This window comes from Acinonyx jubatus, unplaced genomic scaffold (genome assembly GCF_027475565.1).
Source record: "Acinonyx jubatus isolate Ajub_Pintada_27869175 unplaced genomic scaffold, VMU_Ajub_asm_v1.0 scaffold_56, whole genome shotgun sequence".
NCBI lineage: Eukaryota > Metazoa > Chordata > Mammalia > Carnivora > Felidae > Acinonyx > Acinonyx jubatus.
In genome coordinates, this window is record NW_026463975.1 from 1 (window position 1) to 22,003 (window position 22,003).

General features: G+C 73.2%; 19 non-coding genes across 19 annotated transcripts; 12 read left to right on the forward strand and 7 right to left on the reverse strand.

The window, feature by feature from the left end:
* Positions 1-388: 388 nt before the first annotated feature.
* Positions 389-471, reverse strand: TRNAL-CAG (transfer RNA leucine (anticodon CAG)). Its single transcript has one exon. It is a non-coding gene; the product is annotated as a tRNA-Leu (tRNA).
* A 597-nt stretch (positions 472-1,068) lies between these two features.
* TRNAD-GUC (transfer RNA aspartic acid (anticodon GUC)) lies at positions 1,069-1,140 on the forward strand. The gene has a single exon. It is a non-coding gene; the product is annotated as a tRNA-Asp (tRNA).
* Positions 1,141-1,934: 794 nt separating this feature from the next.
* Positions 1,935-2,006, forward strand: TRNAG-UCC (transfer RNA glycine (anticodon UCC)). Its single transcript has one exon. It is a non-coding gene; the product is annotated as a tRNA-Gly (tRNA).
* A 312-nt stretch (positions 2,007-2,318) lies between these two features.
* On the forward strand, positions 2,319-2,390 carry TRNAE-CUC (transfer RNA glutamic acid (anticodon CUC)). Its single transcript has one exon. It is a non-coding gene; the product is annotated as a tRNA-Glu (tRNA).
* Positions 2,391-4,627: 2,237 nt separating this feature from the next.
* TRNAG-GCC (transfer RNA glycine (anticodon GCC)) lies at positions 4,628-4,698 on the reverse strand. The gene has a single exon. It is a non-coding gene; the product is annotated as a tRNA-Gly (tRNA).
* Positions 4,699-6,202: 1,504 nt separating this feature from the next.
* On the reverse strand, positions 6,203-6,285 carry TRNAL-CAG (transfer RNA leucine (anticodon CAG)). The gene has a single exon. It is a non-coding gene; the product is annotated as a tRNA-Leu (tRNA).
* A 597-nt stretch (positions 6,286-6,882) lies between these two features.
* TRNAD-GUC (transfer RNA aspartic acid (anticodon GUC)) lies at positions 6,883-6,954 on the forward strand. The gene has a single exon. It is a non-coding gene; the product is annotated as a tRNA-Asp (tRNA).
* An 808-nt stretch (positions 6,955-7,762) lies between these two features.
* Positions 7,763-7,834, forward strand: TRNAG-UCC (transfer RNA glycine (anticodon UCC)). Its single transcript has one exon. It is a non-coding gene; the product is annotated as a tRNA-Gly (tRNA).
* A 312-nt stretch (positions 7,835-8,146) lies between these two features.
* Positions 8,147-8,218, forward strand: TRNAE-CUC (transfer RNA glutamic acid (anticodon CUC)). The gene has a single exon. It is a non-coding gene; the product is annotated as a tRNA-Glu (tRNA).
* Positions 8,219-10,456: 2,238 nt separating this feature from the next.
* On the reverse strand, positions 10,457-10,527 carry TRNAG-GCC (transfer RNA glycine (anticodon GCC)). The gene has a single exon. It is a non-coding gene; the product is annotated as a tRNA-Gly (tRNA).
* Positions 10,528-12,030: 1,503 nt separating this feature from the next.
* On the reverse strand, positions 12,031-12,113 carry TRNAL-CAG (transfer RNA leucine (anticodon CAG)). Its single transcript has one exon. It is a non-coding gene; the product is annotated as a tRNA-Leu (tRNA).
* A 594-nt stretch (positions 12,114-12,707) lies between these two features.
* Positions 12,708-12,779, forward strand: TRNAD-GUC (transfer RNA aspartic acid (anticodon GUC)). Its single transcript has one exon. It is a non-coding gene; the product is annotated as a tRNA-Asp (tRNA).
* An 808-nt stretch (positions 12,780-13,587) lies between these two features.
* Positions 13,588-13,659, forward strand: TRNAG-UCC (transfer RNA glycine (anticodon UCC)). The gene has a single exon. It is a non-coding gene; the product is annotated as a tRNA-Gly (tRNA).
* Positions 13,660-13,971: 312 nt separating this feature from the next.
* Positions 13,972-14,043, forward strand: TRNAE-CUC (transfer RNA glutamic acid (anticodon CUC)). Its single transcript has one exon. It is a non-coding gene; the product is annotated as a tRNA-Glu (tRNA).
* Positions 14,044-16,281: 2,238 nt separating this feature from the next.
* TRNAG-GCC (transfer RNA glycine (anticodon GCC)) lies at positions 16,282-16,352 on the reverse strand. Its single transcript has one exon. It is a non-coding gene; the product is annotated as a tRNA-Gly (tRNA).
* Positions 16,353-17,857: 1,505 nt separating this feature from the next.
* Positions 17,858-17,940, reverse strand: TRNAL-CAG (transfer RNA leucine (anticodon CAG)). The gene has a single exon. It is a non-coding gene; the product is annotated as a tRNA-Leu (tRNA).
* Positions 17,941-18,534: 594 nt separating this feature from the next.
* Positions 18,535-18,606, forward strand: TRNAD-GUC (transfer RNA aspartic acid (anticodon GUC)). Its single transcript has one exon. It is a non-coding gene; the product is annotated as a tRNA-Asp (tRNA).
* An 808-nt stretch (positions 18,607-19,414) lies between these two features.
* TRNAG-UCC (transfer RNA glycine (anticodon UCC)) lies at positions 19,415-19,486 on the forward strand. The gene has a single exon. It is a non-coding gene; the product is annotated as a tRNA-Gly (tRNA).
* Positions 19,487-19,798: 312 nt separating this feature from the next.
* On the forward strand, positions 19,799-19,870 carry TRNAE-CUC (transfer RNA glutamic acid (anticodon CUC)). Its single transcript has one exon. It is a non-coding gene; the product is annotated as a tRNA-Glu (tRNA).
* Positions 19,871-22,003: the final 2,133 nt, after the last annotated feature.

Genomic DNA, 22,003 nt, shown 5'->3' on the forward strand with positions numbered 1-22,003 from the left:
AAGCGGACGGCTGGCTGGAAGAGCCAGGCGCTGTCCAGCGGCCACAAGTGGGAGCGGGAAGCGCGGGGAGCTTTGCAGCCTGGGCTGGTTCGCGAGTGCCGGGGTGAGGAGGGCAGAGGCGGGAATAGACGAGAAGGAGGACCAAAGAGCCTCCAGAAAGCAGCAGGTGCGAAGTCAGCGAAGCCTGCGGGTGTGGGAAAGGCGCTCGAGTCGCCGGGGAGTGCGCGCGCGCGCTCAGAGCCCGAGGCGGCGAGGGTGGAGGGGCTGGAGCTCGGTCTGGTCCCGGGCAGCGTGTGCTCGGGTGCGAGGCGGGCCGCGGCCGCGCGAGAGGGTGTGGTCCAGGCCCGGGTGGCGTGGCTGCTGTGTGGGGTGGGCCAAAAGGTGGGCGTGTCAGGAGTGGGATTCGAACCCACGCCTCCAGGGGAGACTGCGACCTGAACGCAGCGCCTTAGACCGCTCGGCCATCCTGACGGCGGGTGTGGGCGCGTCGCCGCTGGCCTGGCTGGGACGCGGCGCTAACGCTGGTGTCCTTGGCCGTCATGGCGCCCGGCTGGCGGCTGTGTGGGTGCGCAAGGGGCGAGACACGCGCGGCGGCCCCGGAGGAGCACGGCCAGCCGCCTCCCCGCCGCCGCCGCCGCCGCCGCCGCCGCCGCCGCCAGCGCGGCTCCCGTCGCTGTCGCACCCGCACCCCCAGCTCCCTGCAGGCCCCGTCCAGCGTCGGCGCCCCTTGCCCTGCTCCCCACCCCGCCTTCTTCGCCCTCGCAGCCCCGCTTGCCGTCTGGGGCCTTTTCTCCCGGCGCGATGCCCGCCTGGCAGACGAGAGAGAGGCAGCGCTCGTTGGGACTACTGAGCGCCGTCCGGGTCCGTGTGTGGGCCCCGGGTCCGGGCGGACTCCGAGTCGGGGCCGGGGGCTGCCGTGCGGGAGAGGGGGCCGAAGCGGGGCTGGGGTCGGGTGGGGCGTGGCCCGTGCCGAGCGCCTGTGCGGGGCAGGGCGTCGAGGGCAGGCAGGGGCAGGCGTGGGGAGGCAGCCGGAGAGGGGTCGGGCGCCCGGGTGGCCGGCCGCCGCCGTCCTCGTTAGTATAGTGGTGAGTATCCCCGCCTGTCACGCGGGAGACCGGGGTTCGATTCCCCGACGGGGAGGCAAGACGCCCTTTTTGGTGGCCTGCGCAGCTCTGGGTCCCACCTCTTGCTCCCGAGGGGCAGGGGCGCTTCTTCTCGGCCGTCCGTCGTCCGGCCGGCGGCGCGTGCCCGGCCTGCCCACCGTCCACCGGCCCCAGCGCTTTGCGTGGCTCGAGGCCGGACGCTGGGTCGCCGCCGCGCAGCCGGGGCCTCGTGTGGTCCCCGCGGCAGCCACAGCGAGCTCCTCGGCGACGTGCCGCCCAGCCGCGCAGCCGCCGTGGGTGTCGCTCGGGTGGGAGGCAGATGGGTCCGGTCCCGTCTGGATGCGGGAGGTGGTGTGGCCTGGCGCCCGCCCCCTCTGCTCCTTCCGGCGCCGGGCTGGGCCGGGCCGGGCCGGGCCGCGGAGGACGCGGAAGACGCCGGGCCGGGGACGTGGCGGGGCTCCCCAGCCGGCCTCCGAGGGCCCGAGAGCGGCCAGGCGGCCAGAGCGCCCTCCAGAGGCGGGCGGCGGTGGGCGCCGGGAGCCGGGCGCCGGGCGCGGGGCGAAGGGCGGGCAGGTGGGCGTGCCGGGCGGGCGGGCGTGCCCGGCGACCGGCCGGCGCAGCTGAGTCGGAGGAGCGAGGCTGGGGCGCCGGGCGGCCGGAGCCCGTGGTGGCCGGAGCCCGTGGTGGCCGGGCAGAGCTGCGGCCGGGCGGGACGTCGGGGCAGGGCTGCGCCGGGCGGCGGCGGCGGCGGCAGCGGCGAGAGAGCGCCAAGGCGAGAAGGCGACGGAGCGCACCCTGGGCCGGCCGCGTCGGGCCGGCCCGGGCCGTGCAGCGTTGGTGGTATAGTGGTGAGCATAGCTGCCTTCCAAGCAGTTGACCCGGGTTCGATTCCCGGCCAACGCAGCCGCCCGACCTTTTGCGCCGCTCCGGGGCCCTCCTGGCCAGGCCCGCCGGGCGCTGGCAGTGGGGGACGGCGTGCCGGCCCACTGGGCGCTGGGCGCTGGGCGCTGGGCACGTGGCCCCAGGCGGCGTGCGGGTGCGAGGGCGGCCGGCGCGCAGCGTTTTGCGGGTGCCGCCAGCGGGCCGGGTGGACTGCGTGGGGCCCGCGGGCGGCTGGACGTGCAGAGGCAGGGGCCTCGGGGCCCAAGCGGAGCCGCGTGGGTGGAATGGAGGCGCTGGGTCCAGGGGGCGCAGGCCAGGCGCGCAGCCTGTCGCTCCCTGGTGGTCTAGTGGTTAGGATTCGGCGCTCTCACCGCCGCGGCCCGGGTTCGATTCCCGGTCAGGGAAGCCTTTCTTCTTCCTCTGGCCCTCCGGGGCCTCCCCTCCCGGCCGGCCGAGCCGAGCCACCCACCGTCCCGTCCCCAGTGCACCCGCACCACCCCCTTTTAGCCCACGCCAGCACGCCAGGCCAGAGCTGGCTAGCTCGTCGCGGGCGCCGCCGCCACGATGGAGGGGTGCACACAAGGCCACCTGCCACGCCCCGACGGGCAGCCCCAGCCTCGCCCTGCCACCTCGGCGGGTCCGAGCCTTTTGGCCTGGCTGGCCCACCGGAGGCCCTTGGCATCGCCTCTCCCCTCGCCCCCCCCCCCTCCCGCCCGCGCACGCGCTCGCCTGTCACCTTCGCTTCCACAGCCCGAGACGCGAGTGGCCGGGGCGGCCTCTGTCCCCGGCCGCGACCACCAGTGTGCGCAGGCGCCCCTGCCCCCCGAGTGTGCTCGGACCCCCACCGCCCCCTCCGGTGGCGCTCCTAGCTGGCCAGGCTGACGAGCCATCCTGTCCTCCCTCCTGAGGTGCCCGCTGTGGCGGTGCTGGGCGCGTGGTTCAGGTGAGCCACGCGCAGCCCCGAGTCCCGTCACCTGGCCGAGCCCCCCTCGGGCCTGCGACCTCTCGGGCGGCTTCCCTGCCCCACGCGGGGCGGGAGCGCCACGACCTGGCTGGCTGCGTCTCTCCCCGGGGACGGAGAGCGGACCCCAGGGGCACGCCGGTCTTGGGCGCCGATGCGAGCGCAGAGTCCGACCGCCGTGCCCGGGAGGTGGAGGAGGGAAGAGGCATCCGGGCACGGCCCGGACCCCCCCCCCCCGCCCCCCCGGGGCACTGGTGGTGAGACAGCGGGGAGGTGCCGTGGGAGCCACGGGGGAAGACAACCCAGCAGCCAGGCAGGTGGGTGGCGGTCGAGGCACCCCGGGGGACTGGGCGCACTTGTCGCCAACTTGTCATTCCAATTGCAGGACACGTCGGTCCCTTCCATCCTTTGGCAAAGGGGCCAGCGTGTTACCCAGTGGTCCCTTTCGCCACCTCCGCACCCCACCCCACACCCCCGATGAGCGGCGTCCTCCACCACCCCTCCCACTCACGCACACTTTTCACAGTTGCACTTTTCAGTTTCCCATCCCGCCTCGCCCTGCGCCTCGCCATGATAGGCGCCGTCCGTCCCTCTGTCCACCCCTGTCTGAATCCGTCCTCTTCTGTGGATGCCTCCCAAGGTCCATCGCACACCTCAGTCTCCTTCCCGCCCCAACTTGGACACCCCTGTCCGCCGGGGATTTGCTCTGTGATCAGAGGTGTCCCCTCTCGAGGCCAAGCGGTCAGCCGGTGCGCCGCGCACACCTGCTGGGGCACACTCGCTTCAACCGCACAAGCCCCCTGCAGCGGTGCGGAGGAGCCGCGGCGGCGTGGGTCTCCGGGTGCTTCCCGTGCCCACGGGAAGTTTCCTCGGAGTCCTTGCTTTTGCGTGTGTGTGTGCGTGTGGGTGTGTGTGGAGGGGTGGAGGGGTGGAGGTCGGGGTGGGAGAGGGATGGAGGACGGTGGTGGACTTTGGTGCCGTGGGTGGCTCTAGCGGTGGAAGAGGAAGCCGCGTTGGCACGGTAGCGCGGCGGCGAAGCGGGACGCAGAGAATCAAGGGCCTGCGTGGCCATGACGTTGGGCACGCCGGGGTCTTGCGGGTGCGGGTGCCGGTGCCACCTGGAGTCTGTGAGCGACCCTCCCGGACGATGGGATGTATAGCGCACCTAGGCGTGGCAGCTTGGTTTCTGCCGGTTGTGCCAAAGGGGAGGATTTCTGGAGTGTGGGTAGAGTGAGCCACAGCGTGTGTGTGTGTGTGTGTGTGTGTGTGTGTGTGTGTGTGTGTCGGGTGGGGGGGGGGCTGGCGGGAGGGGCGGCGGTGCGAGGCGGTGCCGAGGGAAGGGGAGGAGCGTGTGGGTGGCAGCGCGAGTTGGTGCGTGGATGCGTTCCTCGCGGTGAATCGGGAGACTGGAGCGAGGCGAGCGTCGTTAAAGAGAAGAAGGGCAAGGCAGGTGTGTGGGCGGGCACGGATGGGCCCTTGGCTCCCGGGCGGGCGGAGTTTTGTCCCCAGGGCGAGCGAGCCAGGGAGGAGGAAGGGAATGTGCGGCAGGGGCGGGGACGGGATGGGGCGTGGGCGGGCCCCCAGAGAGGAGCAGAGGTGGCTTTGGCCAGGTGCTCTGAAGGTGGGAGAGAGGAAGCGTAGCGCGCAGTTGGCGCTGCGGGGCCAAAAGGGGATGGCGCGTTGCATGGGCCGGGAATCGAACCCGGGCCTCCCGCGTGGCAGGCGAGAATTCTACCACTGAACCACCCATGCACCCACGGACGTGGTCCACAGAGGGCTTCCCCAGCGGCGCCGGCCGCCTCCGTTGCCGGTTCCCGCCAGTAGTGAGCGTGAGCGTGAGCGTGAGCGTGAGCGTCGGCTCCGTGGGAGCAGGAGGCGGGCGGTCTGCAAGACAGGCTCCAGGCACGGGGAGAGCCAGCCCCTGGGGCGCGGCGCGGACGTCCGGGCAGAGGAAGGCACGGAGGCGGACTGGGCTCATCCCGTGCTTTGTCCCTCGTCCAGGGCCGCCGCCACAGCCTGCCCGTGTCCCCAGAGGCAGCCAGGAGCCGGACCCAGCCCGGCCAGCGCCCGAACCCCAAAGAGCCGGGGCCATCTGTGGCAGGTGCAGGCAGGCGAGGGACCTCGCCTTCAGCTACTCCCAGCCCCGAGCCAGAGTCCGTTTGGCGGATGGTTTTCTCGCGCGTAGTGTGTGTCCCGGCGGACGGGGTGGGGAACGGACCTCTCGTGTGTGGAGCCGTGGGGCCAGGGGCCGGGGCCGGGTGGGCTGTGTGTCTTTGTGTGTGTGTGTGTGGTGGGTGGGTGGGTGGGTGGGTGGGTGTGGGTGTGTGTTTGCGCTCGCGCCGGCGTCTGTCGGAGTTAGAGGCCAGGTAGCGGCGCCTGCGCCGCTGAGTGCGTCTCGGGCCAAGAGAGCAAAGGCCTGAGCGCGCTGGCCGGCGCCTCTCCCTAGGGGTCCGGCTCGGTGCCTTGACAGGTTGGGAGGCAGGAGGGCGGTCTTGGATCCGGGAGGAACGCTGGGGCGGAGTGGCCGGCCGGCGGCCTCCCCGAGCCAGGAGATGCGCAGTGGCGCCCGGCTGGATGGCCTGGGGGGTCTAGGGCTTCCGCTCACTGCTCCCTGCAGCCACCTTCCCGGCTCGGACTCGTGAGCCAGGCCCACAGAAGGGAGGGGTCCGCGCCGCCGGCTGGCCAGCAGACGGCTGGGCTGTATGGCTCCCGGGGGGCAGACAGGCAGGCAGGTAGGTGTGGCCAGGGGAGGGCCCCTAGGTGGAGAATCGTGTGGGCCGCCTCGGGAGGGTGTGGAGAGGATGGACTAGGGCCGGGGGAAAAGCACGGGGTGACGGTGGGGTGGGTGCGTGTTCCCGGTGGCGGCGGAAGCGGACGGCTGGCTGGAAGAGCCAGGCGCTGTCCAGCGGCCACAAGTGGGAGCGGGAAGCGCGGGGAGCTTTGCAGCCTGGGCTGGTTCGCGAGTGCCGGGGTGAGGAGGGCAGAGGCGGGAATAGACGAGAAGGAGGACCAAAGAGCCTCCAGAAAGCAGCAGGTGCGAAGTCAGCGAAGCCTGCGGGTGTGGGAAAGGCGCTCGAGTCGCCGGGGAGTGCGCGCGCGCGCTCAGAGCCCGAGGCGGCGAGGGTGGAGGGGCTGGAGCTCGGTCTGGTCCCGGGCAGCGTGTGCTCGGGTGCGAGGCGGGCCGCGGCCGCGCGAGAGGGTGTGGTCCAGGCCCGGGTGGCGTGGCTGCTGTGTGGGGTGGGCCAAAAGGTGGGCGTGTCAGGAGTGGGATTCGAACCCACGCCTCCAGGGGAGACTGCGACCTGAACGCAGCGCCTTAGACCGCTCGGCCATCCTGACGGCGGGTGTGGGCGCGTCGCCGCTGGCCTGGCTGGGACGCGGCGCTAACGCTGGTGTCCTTGGCCGTCATGGCGCCCGGCTGGCGGCTGTGTGGGTGCGCAAGGGGCGAGACACGCGCGGCGGCCCCGGAGGAGCACGGCCAGCCGCCTCCCCGCCGCCGCCGCCGCCGCCGCCGCCGCCGCCGCCAGCGCGGCTCCCGTCGCTGTCGCACCCGCACCCCCAGCTCCCTGCAGGCCCCGTCCAGCGTCGGCGCCCCTTGCCCTGCTCCCCACCCCGCCTTCTTCGCCCTCGCAGCCCCGCTTGCCGTCTGGGGCCTTTTCTCCCGGCGCGATGCCCGCCTGGCAGACGAGAGAGAGGCAGCGCTCGTTGGGACTACTGAGCGCCGTCCGGGTCCGTGTGTGGGCCCCGGGTCCGGGCGGACTCCGAGTCGGGGCCGGGGGCTGCCGTGCGGGAGAGGGGGCCGAAGCGGGGCTGGGGTCGGGTGGGGCGTGGCCCGTGCCGAGCGCCTGTGCGGGGCAGGGCGTCGAGGGCAGGCAGGGGCAGGCGTGGGGAGGCAGCCGGAGAGGGGTCGGGCGCCCGGGTGGCCGGCCGCCGCCGTCCTCGTTAGTATAGTGGTGAGTATCCCCGCCTGTCACGCGGGAGACCGGGGTTCGATTCCCCGACGGGGAGGCAAGACGCCCTTTTTGGTGGCCTGCGCAGCTCTGGGTCCCACCTCTTGCTCCCGAGGGGCAGGGGCGCTTCTTCTCGGCCGTCCGTCGTCCGGCCGGCGGCGCGTGCCCGGCCTGCCCACCGTCCACCGGCCCCAGCGCTTTGCGTGGCTCGAGGCCGGACGCTGGGTCGCCGCCGCGCAGCCGGGGCCTCGTGTGGTCCCCGCGGCAGCCACAGCGAGCTCCTCGGCGACGTGCCGCCCAGCCGCGCAGCCGCCGTGGGTGTCGCTCGGGTGGGAGGCAGATGGGTCCGGTCCCGTCTGGATGCGGGAGGTGGTGTGGCCTGGCGCCCGCCCCCTCTGCTCCTTCCGGCGCCGGGCTGGGCCGGGCCGGGCCGGGCCGCTAGCTGCGGGCCGCGGAGGACGCGGAAGACGCCGGGCCGGGGACGTGGCGGGGCTCCCCAGCCGGCCTCCGAGGGCCCGAGAGCGGCCAGGCGGCCAGAGCGCCCTCCAGAGGCGGGCGGCGGTGGGCGCCGGGAGCCGGGCGCCGGGCGCGGGGCGAAGGGCGGGCAGGTGGGCGTGCCGGGCGGGCGGGCGTGCCCGGCGACCGGCCGGCGCAGCTGAGTCGGAGGAGCGAGGCTGGGGCGCCGGGCGGCCGGAGCCCGTGGTGGCCGGAGCCCGTGGTGGCCGGGCAGAGCTGCGGCCGGGCGGGACGTCGGGGCAGGGCTGCGCCGGGCGGCGGCGGCGGCGGCAGCGGCGAGAGAGCGCCAAGGCGAGAAGGCGACGGAGCGCACCCTGGGCCGGCCGCGTCGGGCCGGCCCGGGCCGTGCAGCGTTGGTGGTATAGTGGTGAGCATAGCTGCCTTCCAAGCAGTTGACCCGGGTTCGATTCCCGGCCAACGCAGCCGCCCGACCTTTTGCGCCGCTCCGGGGCCCTCCTGGCCAGGCCCGCCGGGCGCTGGCAGTGGGGGACGGCGTGCCGGCCCACTGGGCGCTGGGCGCTGGGCGCTGGGCACGTGGCCCCAGGCGGCGTGCGGGTGCGAGGGCGGCCGGCGCGCAGCGTTTTGCGGGTGCCGCCAGCGGGCCGGGTGGACTGCGTGGGGCCCGCGGGCGGCTGGACGTGCAGAGGCAGGGGCCTCGGGGCCCAAGCGGAGCCGCGTGGGTGGAATGGAGGCGCTGGGTCCAGGGGGCGCAGGCCAGGCGCGCAGCCTGTCGCTCCCTGGTGGTCTAGTGGTTAGGATTCGGCGCTCTCACCGCCGCGGCCCGGGTTCGATTCCCGGTCAGGGAAGCCTTTCTTCTTCCTCTGGCCCTCCGGGGCCTCCCCTCCCGGCCGGCCGAGCCGAGCCACCCACCGTCCCGTCCCCAGTGCACCCGCACCACCCCCTTTTAGCCCACGCCAGCACGCCAGGCCAGAGCTGGCTAGCTCGTCGCGGGCGCCGCCGCCACGATGGAGGGGTGCACACAAGGCCACCTGCCACGCCCCGACGGGCAGCCCCAGCCTCGCCCTGCCACCTCGGCGGGTCCGAGCCTTTTGGCCTGGCTGGCCCACCGGAGGCCCTTGGCATCGCCTCTCCCCTCGCCCCCCCCCCCCTCCCGCCCGCGCACGCGCTCGCCTGTCACCTTCGCTTCCACAGCCCGAGACGCGAGTGGCCGGGGCGGCCTCTGTCCCCGGCCGCGACCACCAGTGTGCGCAGGCGCCCCTGCCCCCCGAGTGTGCTCGGACCCCCACCGCCCCCTCCGGTGGCGCTCCTAGCTGGCCAGGCTGACGAGCCATCCTGTCCTCCCTCCTGAGGTGCCCGCTGTGGCGGTGCTGGGCGCGTGGTTCAGGTGAGCCACGCGCAGCCCCGAGTCCCGTCACCTGGCCGAGCCCCCCTCGGGCCTGCGACCTCTCGGGCGGCTTCCCTGCCCCACGCGGGGCGGGAGCGCCACGACCTGGCTGGCTGCGTCTCTCCCCGGGGACGGAGAGCGGACCCCAGGGGCACGCCGGTCTTGGGCGCCGATGCGAGCGCAGAGTCCGACCGCCGTGCCCGGGAGGTGGAGGAGGGAAGAGGCATCCGGGCACGGCCCGGACCCCCCCCCCCCGCCCCCCCGGGGCACTGGTGGTGAGACAGCGGGGAGGTGCCGTGGGAGCCACGGGGGAAGACAACCCAGCAGCCAGGCAGGTGGGTGGCGGTCGAGGCACCCCGGGGGACTGGGCGCACTTGTCGCCAACTTGTCATTCCAATTGCAGGACACGTCGGTCCCTTCCATCCTTTGGCAAAGGGGCCAGCGTGTTACCCAGTGGTCCCTTTCGCCACCTCCGCACCCCACCCCACACCCCCGATGAGCGGCGTCCTCCACCACCCCTCCCACTCACGCACACTTTTCACAGTTGCACTTTTCAGTTTCCCATCCCGCCTCGCCCTGCGCCTCGCCATGATAGGCGCCGTCCGTCCCTCTGTCCACCCCTGTCTGAATCCGTCCTCTTCTGTGGATGCCTCCCAAGGTCCATCGCACACCTCAGTCTCCTTCCCGCCCCAACTTGGACACCCCTGTCCGCCGGGGATTTGCTCTGTGATCAGAGGTGTCCCCTCTCGAGGCCAAGCGGTCAGCCGGTGCGCCGCGCACACCTGCTGGGGCACACTCGCTTCAACCGCACAAGCCCCCTGCAGCGGTGCGGAGGAGCCGCGGCGGCGTGGGTCTCCGGGTGCTTCCCGTGCCCACGGGAAGTTTCCTCGGAGTCCTTGCTTTTGCGTGTGTGTGTGCGTGTGGGTGTGTGTGGAGGGGTGGAGGGGTGGAGGTCGGGGTGGGAGAGGGATGGAGGACGGTGGTGGACTTTGGTGCCGTGGGTGGCTCTAGCGGTGGAAGAGGAAGCCGCGTTGGCACGGTAGCGCGGCGGCGAAGCGGGACGCAGAGAATCAAGGGCCTGCGTGGCCATGACGTTGGGCACGCCGGGGTCTTGCGGGTGCGGGTGCCGGTGCCACCTGGAGTCTGTGAGCGACCCTCCCGGACGATGGGATGTATAGCGCACCTAGGCGTGGCAGCTTGGTTTCTGCCGGTTGTGCCAAAGGGGAGGATTTCTGGAGTGTGGGTAGAGTGAGCCACAGCGTGTGTGTGTGTGTGTGTGTGTGTGTGTGTGTGTGTGTGTGTCGGGTGGGGGGGGGGCTGGCGGGAGGGGCGGCGGTGCGAGGCGGTGCCGAGGGAAGGGGAGGAGCGTGTGGGTGGCAGCGCGAGTTGGTGCGTGGATGCGTTCCTCGCGGTGAATCGGGAGACTGGAGCGAGGCGAGCGTCGTTAAAGAGAAGAAGGGCAAGGCAGGTGTGTGGGCGGGCACGGATGGGCCCTTGGCTCCCGGGCGGGCGGAGTTTTGTCCCCAGGGCGAGCGAGCCAGGGAGGAGGAAGGGAATGTGCGGCAGGGGCGGGGACGGGATGGGGCGTGGGCGGGCCCCCAGAGAGGAGCAGAGGTGGCTTTGGCCAGGTGCTCTGAAGGTGGGAGAGAGGAAGCGTAGCGCGCAGTTGGCGCTGCGGGGCCAAAAGGGGATGGCGCGTTGCATGGGCCGGGAATCGAACCCGGGCCTCCCGCGTGGCAGGCGAGAATTCTACCACTGAACCACCCATGCACCCACGGACGTGGTCCACAGAGGGCTTCCCCAGCGGCGCCGGCCGCCTCCGTTGCCGGTTCCCGCCAGTAGTGAGCGTGAGCGTGAGCGTGAGCGTGAGCGTCGGCTCCGTGGGAGCAGGAGGCGGGCGGTCTGCAAGACAGGCTCCAGGCACGGGGAGAGCCAGCCCCTGGGGCGCGGCGCGGACGTCCGGGCAGAGGAAGGCACGGAGGCGGACTGGGCTCATCCCGTGCTTTGTCCCTCGTCCAGGGCCGCCGCCACAGCCTGCCCGTGTCCCCAGAGGCAGCCAGGAGCCGGACCCAGCCCGGCCAGCGCCCGAACCCCAAAGAGCCGGGGCCATCTGTGGCAGGTGCAGGCAGGCGAGGGACCTCGCCTTCAGCTACTCCCAGCCCCGAGCCAGAGTCCGTTTGGCGGATGGTTTTCTCGCGCGTAGTGTGTGTCCCGGCGGACGGGGTGGGGAACGGACCTCTCGTGTGTGGAGCCGTGGGGCCAGGGGCCGGGGCCGGGTGGGCTGTGTGTCTTTGTGTGTGTGTGTGTGTGGGTGGGTGGGTGGGTGGGTGGGTGTGGGTGTGTGTTTGCGCTCGCGCCGGCGTCTGTCGGAGTTAGAGGCCAGGTAGCGGCGCCTGCGCCGCTGAGTGCGTCTCGGGCCAAGAGAGCAAAGGCCTGAGCGCGCTGGCCGGCGCCTCTCCCTAGGGGTCCGGCTCGGTGCCTTGACAGGTTGGGAGGCAGGAGGGCGGTCTTGGATCCGGGAGGAACGCTGGGGCGGAGTGGCCGGCCGGCGGCCTCCCCGAGCCAGGAGATGCGCAGTGGCGCCCGGCTGGATGGCCTGGGGGGTCTAGGGCTTCCGCTCACTGCTCCCTGCAGCCACCTTCCCGGCTCGGACTCGTGAGCCAGGCCCACAGAAGGGAGGGGTCCGCGCCGCCGGCTGGCCAGCAGACGGCTGGGCTGTATGGCTCCCGGGGGGCAGACAGGCAGGCAGGTAGGTGTGGCCAGGGGAGGGCCCCTAGGTGGAGAATCGTGTGGGCCGCCTCGGGAGGGTGTGGAGAGGATGGACTAGGGCCGGGGGAAAAGCACGGGGTGACGGTGGGGTGGGTGCGTGTTCCCGGTGGCGGCGGAAGCGGACGGCTGGCTGGAAGAGCCAGGCGCTGTCCAGCGGCCACAAGTGGGAGCGGGAAGCGCGGGGAGCTTTGCAGCCTGGGCTGGTTCGCGAGTGCCGGGGTGAGGAGGGCAGAGGCGGGAATAGACGAGAAGGAGGACCAAAGAGCCTCCAGAAAGCAGCAGGTGCGAAGTCAGCGAAGCCTGCGGGTGTGGGAAAGGCGCTCGAGTCGCCGGGGAGTGCGCGCGCGCGCTCAGAGCCCGAGGCGGCGAGGGTGGAGGGGCTGGAGCTCGGTCTGGTCCCGGGCAGCGTGTGCTCGGGTGCGAGGCGGGCCGCGGCCGCGCGAGAGGGTGTGGTCCAGGCCCGGGTGGCGTGGCTGCTGTGTGGGGTGGGCCAAAAGGTGGGCGTGTCAGGAGTGGGATTCGAACCCACGCCTCCAGGGGAGACTGCGACCTGAACGCAGCGCCTTAGACCGCTCGGCCATCCTGACGGCGGGTGTGGGCGCGTCGCCGCTGGCCTGGCTGGGACGCGGCGCTAACGCTGGTGTCCTTGGCCGTCATGGCGCCCGGCTGGCGGCTGTGTGGGTGCGCAAGGGGCGAGACACGCGCGGCGGCCCCGGAGGAGCACGGCCAGCCGCCTCCCCGCCGCCGCCGCCGCCGCCGCCGCCGCCGCCAGCGCGGCTCCCGTCGCTGTCGCACCCGCACCCCCAGCTCCCTGCAGGCCCCGTCCAGCGTCGGCGCCCCTTGCCCTGCTCCCCACCCCGCCTTCTTCGCCCTCGCAGCCCCGCTTGCCGTCTGGGGCCTTTTCTCCCGGCGCGATGCCCGCCTGGCAGACGAGAGAGAGGCAGCGCTCGTTGGGACTACTGAGCGCCGTCCGGGTCCGTGTGTGGGCCCCGGGTCCGGGCGGACTCCGAGTCGGGGCCGGGGGCTGCCGTGCGGGAGAGGGGGCCGAAGCGGGGCTGGGGTCGGGTGGGGCGTGGCCCGTGCCGAGCGCCTGTGCGGGGCAGGGCGTCGAGGGCAGGCAGGGGCAGGCGTGGGGAGGCAGCCGGAGAGGGGTCGGGCGCCCGGGTGGCCGGCCGCCGCCGTCCTCGTTAGTATAGTGGTGAGTATCCCCGCCTGTCACGCGGGAGACCGGGGTTCGATTCCCCGACGGGGAGGCAAGACGCCCTTTTTGGTGGCCTGCGCAGCTCTGGGTCCCACCTCTTGCTCCCGAGGGGCAGGGGCGCTTCTTCTCGGCCGTCCGTCGTCCGGCCGGCGGCGCGTGCCCGGCCTGCCCACCGTCCACCGGCCCCAGCGCTTTGCGTGGCTCGAGGCCGGACGCTGGGTCGCCGCCGCGCAGCCGGGGCCTCGTGTGGTCCCCGCGGCAGCCACAGCGAGCTCCTCGGCGACGTGCCGCCCAGCCGCGCAGCCGCCGTGGGTGTCGCTCGGGTGGGAGGCAGATGGGTCCGGTCCCGTCTGGATGCGGGAGGTGGTGTGGCCTGGCGCCCGCCCCCTCTGCTCCTTCCGGCGCCGGGCTGGGCCGGGCCGGGCCGGGCCGCTAGCTGCGGGCCGCGGAGGACGCGGAAGACGCCGGGCCGGGGACGTGGCGGGGCTCCCCAGCCGGCCTCCGAGGGCCCGAGAGCGGCCAGGCGGCCAGAGCGCCCTCCAGAGGCGGGCGGCGGTGGGCGCCGGGAGCCGGGCGCCGGGCGCGGGGCGAAGGGCGGGCAGGTGGGCGTGCCGGGCGGGCGGGCGTGCCCGGCGACCGGCCGGCGCAGCTGAGTCGGAGGAGCGAGGCTGGGGCGCCGGGCGGCCGGAGCCCGTGGTGGCCGGAGCCCGTGGTGGCCGGGCAGAGCTGCGGCCGGGCGGGACGTCGGGGCAGGGCTGCGCCGGGCGGCGGCGGCGGCGGCAGCGGCGAGAGAGCGCCAAGGCGAGAAGGCGACGGAGCGCACCCTGGGCCGGCCGCGTCGGGCCGGCCCGGGCCGTGCAGCGTTGGTGGTATAGTGGTGAGCATAGCTGCCTTCCAAGCAGTTGACCCGGGTTCGATTCCCGGCCAACGCAGCCGCCCGACCTTTTGCGCCGCTCCGGGGCCCTCCTGGCCAGGCCCGCCGGGCGCTGGCAGTGGGGGACGGCGTGCCGGCCCACTGGGCGCTGGGCGCTGGGCGCTGGGCACGTGGCCCCAGGCGGCGTGCGGGTGCGAGGGCGGCCGGCGCGCAGCGTTTTGCGGGTGCCGCCAGCGGGCCGGGTGGACTGCGTGGGGCCCGCGGGCGGCTGGACGTGCAGAGGCAGGGGCCTCGGGGCCCAAGCGGAGCCGCGTGGGTGGAATGGAGGCGCTGGGTCCAGGGGGCGCAGGCCAGGCGCGCAGCCTGTCGCTCCCTGGTGGTCTAGTGGTTAGGATTCGGCGCTCTCACCGCCGCGGCCCGGGTTCGATTCCCGGTCAGGGAAGCCTTTCTTCTTCCTCTGGCCCTCCGGGGCCTCCCCTCCCGGCCGGCCGAGCCGAGCCACCCACCGTCCCGTCCCCAGTGCACCCGCACCACCCCCTTTTAGCCCACGCCAGCACGCCAGGCCAGAGCTGGCTAGCTCGTCGCGGGCGCCGCCGCCACGATGGAGGGGTGCACACAAGGCCACCTGCCACGCCCCGACGGGCAGCCCCAGCCTCGCCCTGCCACCTCGGCGGGTCCGAGCCTTTTGGCCTGGCTGGCCCACCGGAGGCCCTTGGCATCGCCTCTCCCCTCGCCCCCCCCCCCCTCCCGCCCGCGCACGCGCTCGCCTGTCACCTTCGCTTCCACAGCCCGAGACGCGAGTGGCCGGGGCGGCCTCTGTCCCCGGCCGCGACCACCAGTGTGCGCAGGCGCCCCTGCCCCCCGAGTGTGCTCGGACCCCCACCGCCCCCTCCGGTGGCGCTCCTAGCTGGCCAGGCTGACGAGCCATCCTGTCCTCCCTCCTGAGGTGCCCGCTGTGGCGGTGCTGGGCGCGTGGTTCAGGTGAGCCACGCGCAGCCCCGAGTCCCGTCACCTGGCCGAGCCCCCCTCGGGCCTGCGACCTCTCGGGCGGCTTCCCTGCCCCACGCGGGGCGGGAGCGCCACGACCTGGCTGGCTGCGTCTCTCCCCGGGGACGGAGAGCGGACCCCAGGGGCACGCCGGTCTTGGGCGCCGATGCGAGCGCAGAGTCCGACCGCCGTGCCCGGGAGGTGGAGGAGGGAAGAGGCATCCGGGCACGGCCCGGACCCCCCCCCCCCGCCCCCCCGGGGCACTGGTGGTGAGACAGCGGGGAGGTGCCGTGGGAGCCACGGGGGAAGACAACCCAGCAGCCAGGCAGGTGGGTGGCGGTCGAGGCACCCCGGGGGACTGGGCGCACTTGTCGCCAACTTGTCATTCCAATTGCAGGACACGTCGGTCCCTTCCATCCTTTGGCAAAGGGGCCAGCGTGTTACCCAGTGGTCCCTTTCGCCACCTCCGCACCCCACCCCACACCCCCGATGAGCGGCGTCCTCCACCACCCCTCCCACTCACGCACACTTTTCACAGTTGCACTTTTCAGTTTCCCATCCCGCCTCGCCCTGCGCCTCGCCATGATAGGCGCCGTCCGTCCCTCTGTCCACCCCTGTCTGAATCCGTCCTCTTCTGTGGATGCCTCCCAAGGTCCATCGCACACCTCAGTCTCCTTCCCGCCCCAACTTGGACACCCCTGTCCGCCGGGGATTTGCTCTGTGATCAGAGGTGTCCCCTCTCGAGGCCAAGCGGTCAGCCGGTGCGCCGCGCACACCTGCTGGGGCACACTCGCTTCAACCGCACAAGCCCCCTGCAGCGGTGCGGAGGAGCCGCGGCGGCGTGGGTCTCCGGGTGCTTCCCGTGCCCACGGGAAGTTTCCTCGGAGTCCTTGCTTTTGCGTGTGTGTGTGCGTGTGGGTGTGTGTGGAGGGGTGGAGGGGTGGAGGTCGGGGTGGGAGAGGGATGGAGGACGGTGGTGGACTTTGGTGCCGTGGGTGGCTCTAGCGGTGGAAGAGGAAGCCGCGTTGGCACGGTAGCGCGGCGGCGAAGCGGGACGCAGAGAATCAAGGGCCTGCGTGGCCATGACGTTGGGCACGCCGGGGTCTTGCGGGTGCGGGTGCCGGTGCCACCTGGAGTCTGTGAGCGACCCTCCCGGACGATGGGATGTATAGCGCACCTAGGCGTGGCAGCTTGGTTTCTGCCGGTTGTGCCAAAGGGGAGGATTTCTGGAGTGTGGGTAGAGTGAGCCACAGCGTGTGTGTGTGTGTGTGTGTGTGTGTGTGTGTGTGTGTGTGTCGGGTGGGGGGGGGGCTGGCGGGAGGGGCGGCGGTGCGAGGCGGTGCCGAGGGAAGGGGAGGAGCGTGTGGGTGGCAGCGCGAGTTGGTGCGTGGATGCGTTCCTCGCGGTGAATCGGGAGACTGGAGCGAGGCGAGCGTCGTTAAAGAGAAGAAGGGCAAGGCAGGTGTGTGGGCGGGCACGGATGGGCCCTTGGCTCCCGGGCGGGCGGAGTTTTGTCCCCAGGGCGAGCGAGCCAGGGAGGAGGAAGGGAATGTGCGGCAGGGGCGGGGACGGGATGGGGCGTGGGCGGGCCCCCAGAGAGGAGCAGAGGTGGCTTTGGCCAGGTGCTCTGAAGGTGGGAGAGAGGAAGCGTAGCGCGCAGTTGGCGCTGCGGGGCCAAAAGGGGATGGCGCGTTGCATGGGCCGGGAATCGAACCCGGGCCTCCCGCGTGGCAGGCGAGAATTCTACCACTGAACCACCCATGCACCCACGGACGTGGTCCACAGAGGGCTTCCCCAGCGGCGCCGGCCGCCTCCGTTGCCGGTTCCCGCCAGTAGTGAGCGTGAGCGTGAGCGTGAGCGTGAGCGTCGGCTCCGTGGGAGCAGGAGGCGGGCGGTCTGCAAGACAGGCTCCAGGCACGGGGAGAGCCAGCCCCTGGGGCGCGGCGCGGACGTCCGGGCAGAGGAAGGCACGGAGGCGGACTGGGCTCATCCCGTGCTTTGTCCCTCGTCCAGGGCCGCCGCCACAGCCTGCCCGTGTCCCCAGAGGCAGCCAGGAGCCGGACCCAGCCCGGCCAGCGCCCGAACCCCAAAGAGCCGGGGCCATCTGTGGCAGGTGCAGGCAGGCGAGGGACCTCGCCTTCAGCTACTCCCAGCCCCGAGCCAGAGTCCGTTTGGCGGATGGTTTTCTCGCGCGTAGTGTGTGTCCCGGCGGACGGGGTGGGGAACGGACCTCTCGTGTGTGGAGCCGTGGGGCCAGGGGCCGGGGCCGGGTGGGCTGTGTGTCTTTGTGTGTGTGTGTGTGGGTGGGTGGGTGGGTGGGTGGGTGGGTGTGGGTGTGTGTTTGCGCTCGCGCCGGCGTCTGTCGGAGTTAGAGGCCAGGTAGCGGCGCCTGCGCCGCTGAGTGCGTCTCGGGCCAAGAGAGCAAAGGCCTGAGCGCGCTGGCCGGCGCCTCTCCCTAGGGGTCCGGCTCGGTGCCTTGACAGGTTGGGAGGCAGGAGGGCGGTCTTGGATCCGGGAGGAACGCTGGGGCGGAGTGGCCGGCCGGCGGCCTCCCCGAGCCAGGAGATGCGCAGTGGCGCCCGGCTGGATGGCCTGGGGGGTCTAGGGCTTCCGCTCACTGCTCCCTGCAGCCACCTTCCCGGCTCGGACTCGTGAGCCAGGCCCACAGAAGGGAGGGGTCCGCGCCGCCGGCTGGCCAGCAGACGGCTGGGCTGTATGGCTCCCGGGGGGCAGACAGGCAGGCAGGTAGGTGTGGCCAGGGGAGGGCCCCTAGGTGGAGAATCGTGTGGGCCGCCTCGGGAGGGTGTGGAGAGGATGGACTAGGGCCGGGGGAAAAGCACGGGGTGACGGTGGGGTGGGTGCGTGTTCCCGGTGGCGGCGGAAGCGGACGGCTGGCTGGAAGAGCCAGGCGCTGTCCAGCGGCCACAAGTGGGAGCGGGAAGCGCGGGGAGCTTTGCAGCCTGGGCTGGTTCGCGAGTGCCGGGGTGAGGAGGGCAGAGGCGGGAATAGACGAGAAGGAGGACCAAAGAGCCTCCAGAAAGCAGCAGGTGCGAAGTCAGCGAAGCCTGCGGGTGTGGGAAAGGCGCTCGAGTCGCCGGGGAGTGCGCGCGCGCGCTCAGAGCCCGAGGCGGCGAGGGTGGAGGGGCTGGAGCTCGGTCTGGTCCCGGGCAGCGTGTGCTCGGGTGCGAGGCGGGCCGCGGCCGCGCGAGAGGGTGTGGTCCAGGCCCGGGTGGCGTGGCTGCTGTGTGGGGTGGGCCAAAAGGTGGGCGTGTCAGGAGTGGGATTCGAACCCACGCCTCCAGGGGAGACTGCGACCTGAACGCAGCGCCTTAGACCGCTCGGCCATCCTGACGGCGGGTGTGGGCGCGTCGCCGCTGGCCTGGCTGGGACGCGGCGCTAACGCTGGTGTCCTTGGCCGTCATGGCGCCCGGCTGGCGGCTGTGTGGGTGCGCAAGGGGCGAGACACGCGCGGCGGCCCCGGAGGAGCACGGCCAGCCGCCTCCCCGCCGCCGCCGCCGCCGCCGCCGCCGCCGCCAGCGCGGCTCCCGTCGCTGTCGCACCCGCACCCCCAGCTCCCTGCAGGCCCCGTCCAGCGTCGGCGCCCCTTGCCCTGCTCCCCACCCCGCCTTCTTCGCCCTCGCAGCCCCGCTTGCCGTCTGGGGCCTTTTCTCCCGGCGCGATGCCCGCCTGGCAGACGAGAGAGAGGCAGCGCTCGTTGGGACTACTGAGCGCCGTCCGGGTCCGTGTGTGGGCCCCGGGTCCGGGCGGACTCCGAGTCGGGGCCGGGGGCTGCCGTGCGGGAGAGGGGGCCGAAGCGGGGCTGGGGTCGGGTGGGGCGTGGCCCGTGCCGAGCGCCTGTGCGGGGCAGGGCGTCGAGGGCAGGCAGGGGCAGGCGTGGGGAGGCAGCCGGAGAGGGGTCGGGCGCCCGGGTGGCCGGCCGCCGCCGTCCTCGTTAGTATAGTGGTGAGTATCCCCGCCTGTCACGCGGGAGACCGGGGTTCGATTCCCCGACGGGGAGGCAAGACGCCCTTTTTGGTGGCCTGCGCAGCTCTGGGTCCCACCTCTTGCTCCCGAGGGGCAGGGGCGCTTCTTCTCGGCCGTCCGTCGTCCGGCCGGCGGCGCGTGCCCGGCCTGCCCACCGTCCACCGGCCCCAGCGCTTTGCGTGGCTCGAGGCCGGACGCTGGGTCGCCGCCGCGCAGCCGGGGCCTCGTGTGGTCCCCGCGGCAGCCACAGCGAGCTCCTCGGCGACGTGCCGCCCAGCCGCGCAGCCGCCGTGGGTGTCGCTCGGGTGGGAGGCAGATGGGTCCGGTCCCGTCTGGATGCGGGAGGTGGTGTGGCCTGGCGCCCGCCCCCTCTGCTCCTTCCGGCGCCGGGCTGGGCCGGGCCGGGCCGGGCCGCTAGCTGCGGGCCGCGGAGGACGCGGAAGACGCCGGGCCGGGGACGTGGCGGGGCTCCCCAGCCGGCCTCCGAGGGCCCGAGAGCGGCCAGGCGGCCAGAGCGCCCTCCAGAGGCGGGCGGCGGTGGGCGCCGGGAGCCGGGCGCCGGGCGCGGGGCGAAGGGCGGGCAGGTGGGCGTGCCGGGCGGGCGGGCGTGCCCGGCGACCGGCCGGCGCAGCTGAGTCGGAGGAGCGAGGCTGGGGCGCCGGGCGGCCGGAGCCCGTGGTGGCCGGAGCCCGTGGTGGCCGGGCAGAGCTGCGGCCGGGCGGGACGTCGGGGCAGGGCTGCGCCGGGCGGCGGCGGCGGCGGCAGCGGCGAGAGAGCGCCAAGGCGAGAAGGCGACGGAGCGCACCCTGGGCCGGCCGCGTCGGGCCGGCCCGGGCCGTGCAGCGTTGGTGGTATAGTGGTGAGCATAGCTGCCTTCCAAGCAGTTGACCCGGGTTCGATTCCCGGCCAACGCAGCCGCCCGACCTTTTGCGCCGCTCCGGGGCCCTCCTGGCCAGGCCCGCCGGGCGCTGGCAGTGGGGGACGGCGTGCCGGCCCACTGGGCGCTGGGCGCTGGGCGCTGGGCACGTGGCCCCAGGCGGCGTGCGGGTGCGAGGGCGGCCGGCGCGCAGCGTTTTGCGGGTGCCGCCAGCGGGCCGGGTGGACTGCGTGGGGCCCGCGGGCGGCTGGACGTGCAGAGGCAGGGGCCTCGGGGCCCAAGCGGAGCCGCGTGGGTGGAATGGAGGCGCTGGGTCCAGGGGGCGCAGGCCAGGCGCGCAGCCTGTCGCTCCCTGGTGGTCTAGTGGTTAGGATTCGGCGCTCTCACCGCCGCGGCCCGGGTTCGATTCCCGGTCAGGGAAGCCTTTCTTCTTCCTCTGGCCCTCCGGGGCCTCCCCTCCCGGCCGGCCGAGCCGAGCCACCCACCGTCCCGTCCCCAGTGCACCCGCACCACCCCCTTTTAGCCCACGCCAGCACGCCAGGCCAGAGCTGGCTAGCTCGTCGCGGGCGCCGCCGCCACGATGGAGGGGTGCACACAAGGCCACCTGCCACGCCCCGACGGGCAGCCCCAGCCTCGCCCTGCCACCTCGGCGGGTCCGAGCCTTTTGGCCTGGCTGGCCCACCGGAGGCCCTTGGCATCGCCTCTCCCCTCGCCCCCCCCCCCCTCCCGCCCGCGCGCGCGCTCGCCTGTCACCTTCGCTTCCACAGCCCGAGACGCGAGTGGCCGGGGCGGCCTCTGTCCCCGGCCGCGACCACCAGTGTGCGCAGGCGCCCCTGCCCCCCGAGTGTGCTCGGACCCCCACCGCCCCCTCCGGTGGCGCTCCTAGCTGGCCAGGCTGACGAGCCATCCTGTCCTCCCTCCTGAGGTGCCCGCTGTGGCGGTGCTGGGCGCGTGGTTCAGGTGAGCCACGCGCAGCCCCGAGTCCCGTCACCTGGCCGAGCCCCCCTCGGGCCTGCGACCTCTCGGGCGGCTTCCCTGCCCCACGCGGGGCGGGAGCGCCACGACCTGGCTGGCTGCGTCTCTCCCCGGGGACGGAGAGCGGACCCCAGGGGCACGCCGGTCTTGGGCGCCGATGCGAGCGCAGAGTCCGACCGCCGTGCCCGGGAGGTGGAGGAGGGAAGAGGCATCCGGGCACGGCCCGGACCCCCCCCCCCCGCCCCCCCGGGGCACTGGTGGTGAGACAGCGGGGAGGTGCCGTGGGAGCCACGGGGGAAGACAACCCAGCAGCCAGGCAGGTGGGTGGCGGTCGAGGCACCCCGGGGGACTGGGCGCACTTGTCGCCAACTTGTCATTCCAATTGCAGGACACGTCGGTCCCTTCCATCCTTTGGCAAAGGGGCCAGCGTGTTACCCAGTGGTCCCTTTCGCCACCTCCGCACCCCACCCCACACCCCCGATGAGCGGCGTCCTCCACCACCCCTCCCACTCACGCACACTTTTCACAGTTGCACTTTTCAGTTTCCCATCCCGCCTCGCCCTGCGCCTCGCCATGATAGGCGCCGTCCGTCCCTCTGTCCACCCCTGTCTGAATCCGTCCTCTTCTGTGGATGCCTCCCAAGGTCCATCGCACACCTCAGTCTCCTTCCCGCCCCAACTTGGACACCCCTGTCCGCCGGGGATTTGCTCTGTGATCAGAGGTGTCCCCTCTCGAGGCCAAGCGGTCAGCCGGTGCGCCGCGCACACCTGCTGGGGCACACTCGCTTCAACCGCACAAGCCCCCTGCAGCGGTGCGGAGGAGCCGCGGCGGCGTGGGTCTCCGGGTGCTTCCCGTGCCCACGGGAAGTTTCCTCGGAGTCCTTGCTTTTGCGTGTGTGTGTGCGTGTGGGTGTGTGTGGAGGGGTGGAGGGGTGGAGGTCGGGGTGGGAGAGGGATGGAGGACGGTGGTGGACTTTGGTGCCGTGGGTGGCTCTAGCGGTGGAAGAGGAAGCCGCGTTGGCACGGTAGCGCGGCGGCGAAGCGGGACGCAGAGAATCAAGGGCCTGCGTGGCCATGACGTTGGGCACGCCGGGGTCTTGCGGGTGCGGGTGCCGGTGCCACCTGGAGTCTGTGAGCGACCCTCCCGGACGATGGGATGTATAGCGCACCTAGGCGTGGCAGCTTGGTTTCTGCCGGTTGTGCCAAAGGGGAGGATTTCTGGAGTGTGGGTAGAGTGAGCCACAGCGTGTGTGTGTGTGTGTGTGTGTGTGTGTGTGTGTGTGTGTGTCGGGTGGGGGGGGGGCTGGCGGGAGGGGCGGCGGTGCGAGGCGGTGCCGAGGGAAGGGGAGGAGCGTGTGGGTGGCAGCGCGAGTTGGTGCGTGGATGCGTTCCTCGCGGTGAATCGGGAGACTGGAGCGAGGCGAGCGTCGTTAAAGAGAAGAAGGGCAAGGCAGGTGTGTGGGCGGGCACGGATGGGCCCTTGGCTCCCGGGCGGGCGGAGTTTTGTCCCCAGGGCGAGCGAGCCAGGGAGGAGGAAGGGAATGTGCGGCAGGGGCGGGGACGGGATGGGGCGTGGGCGG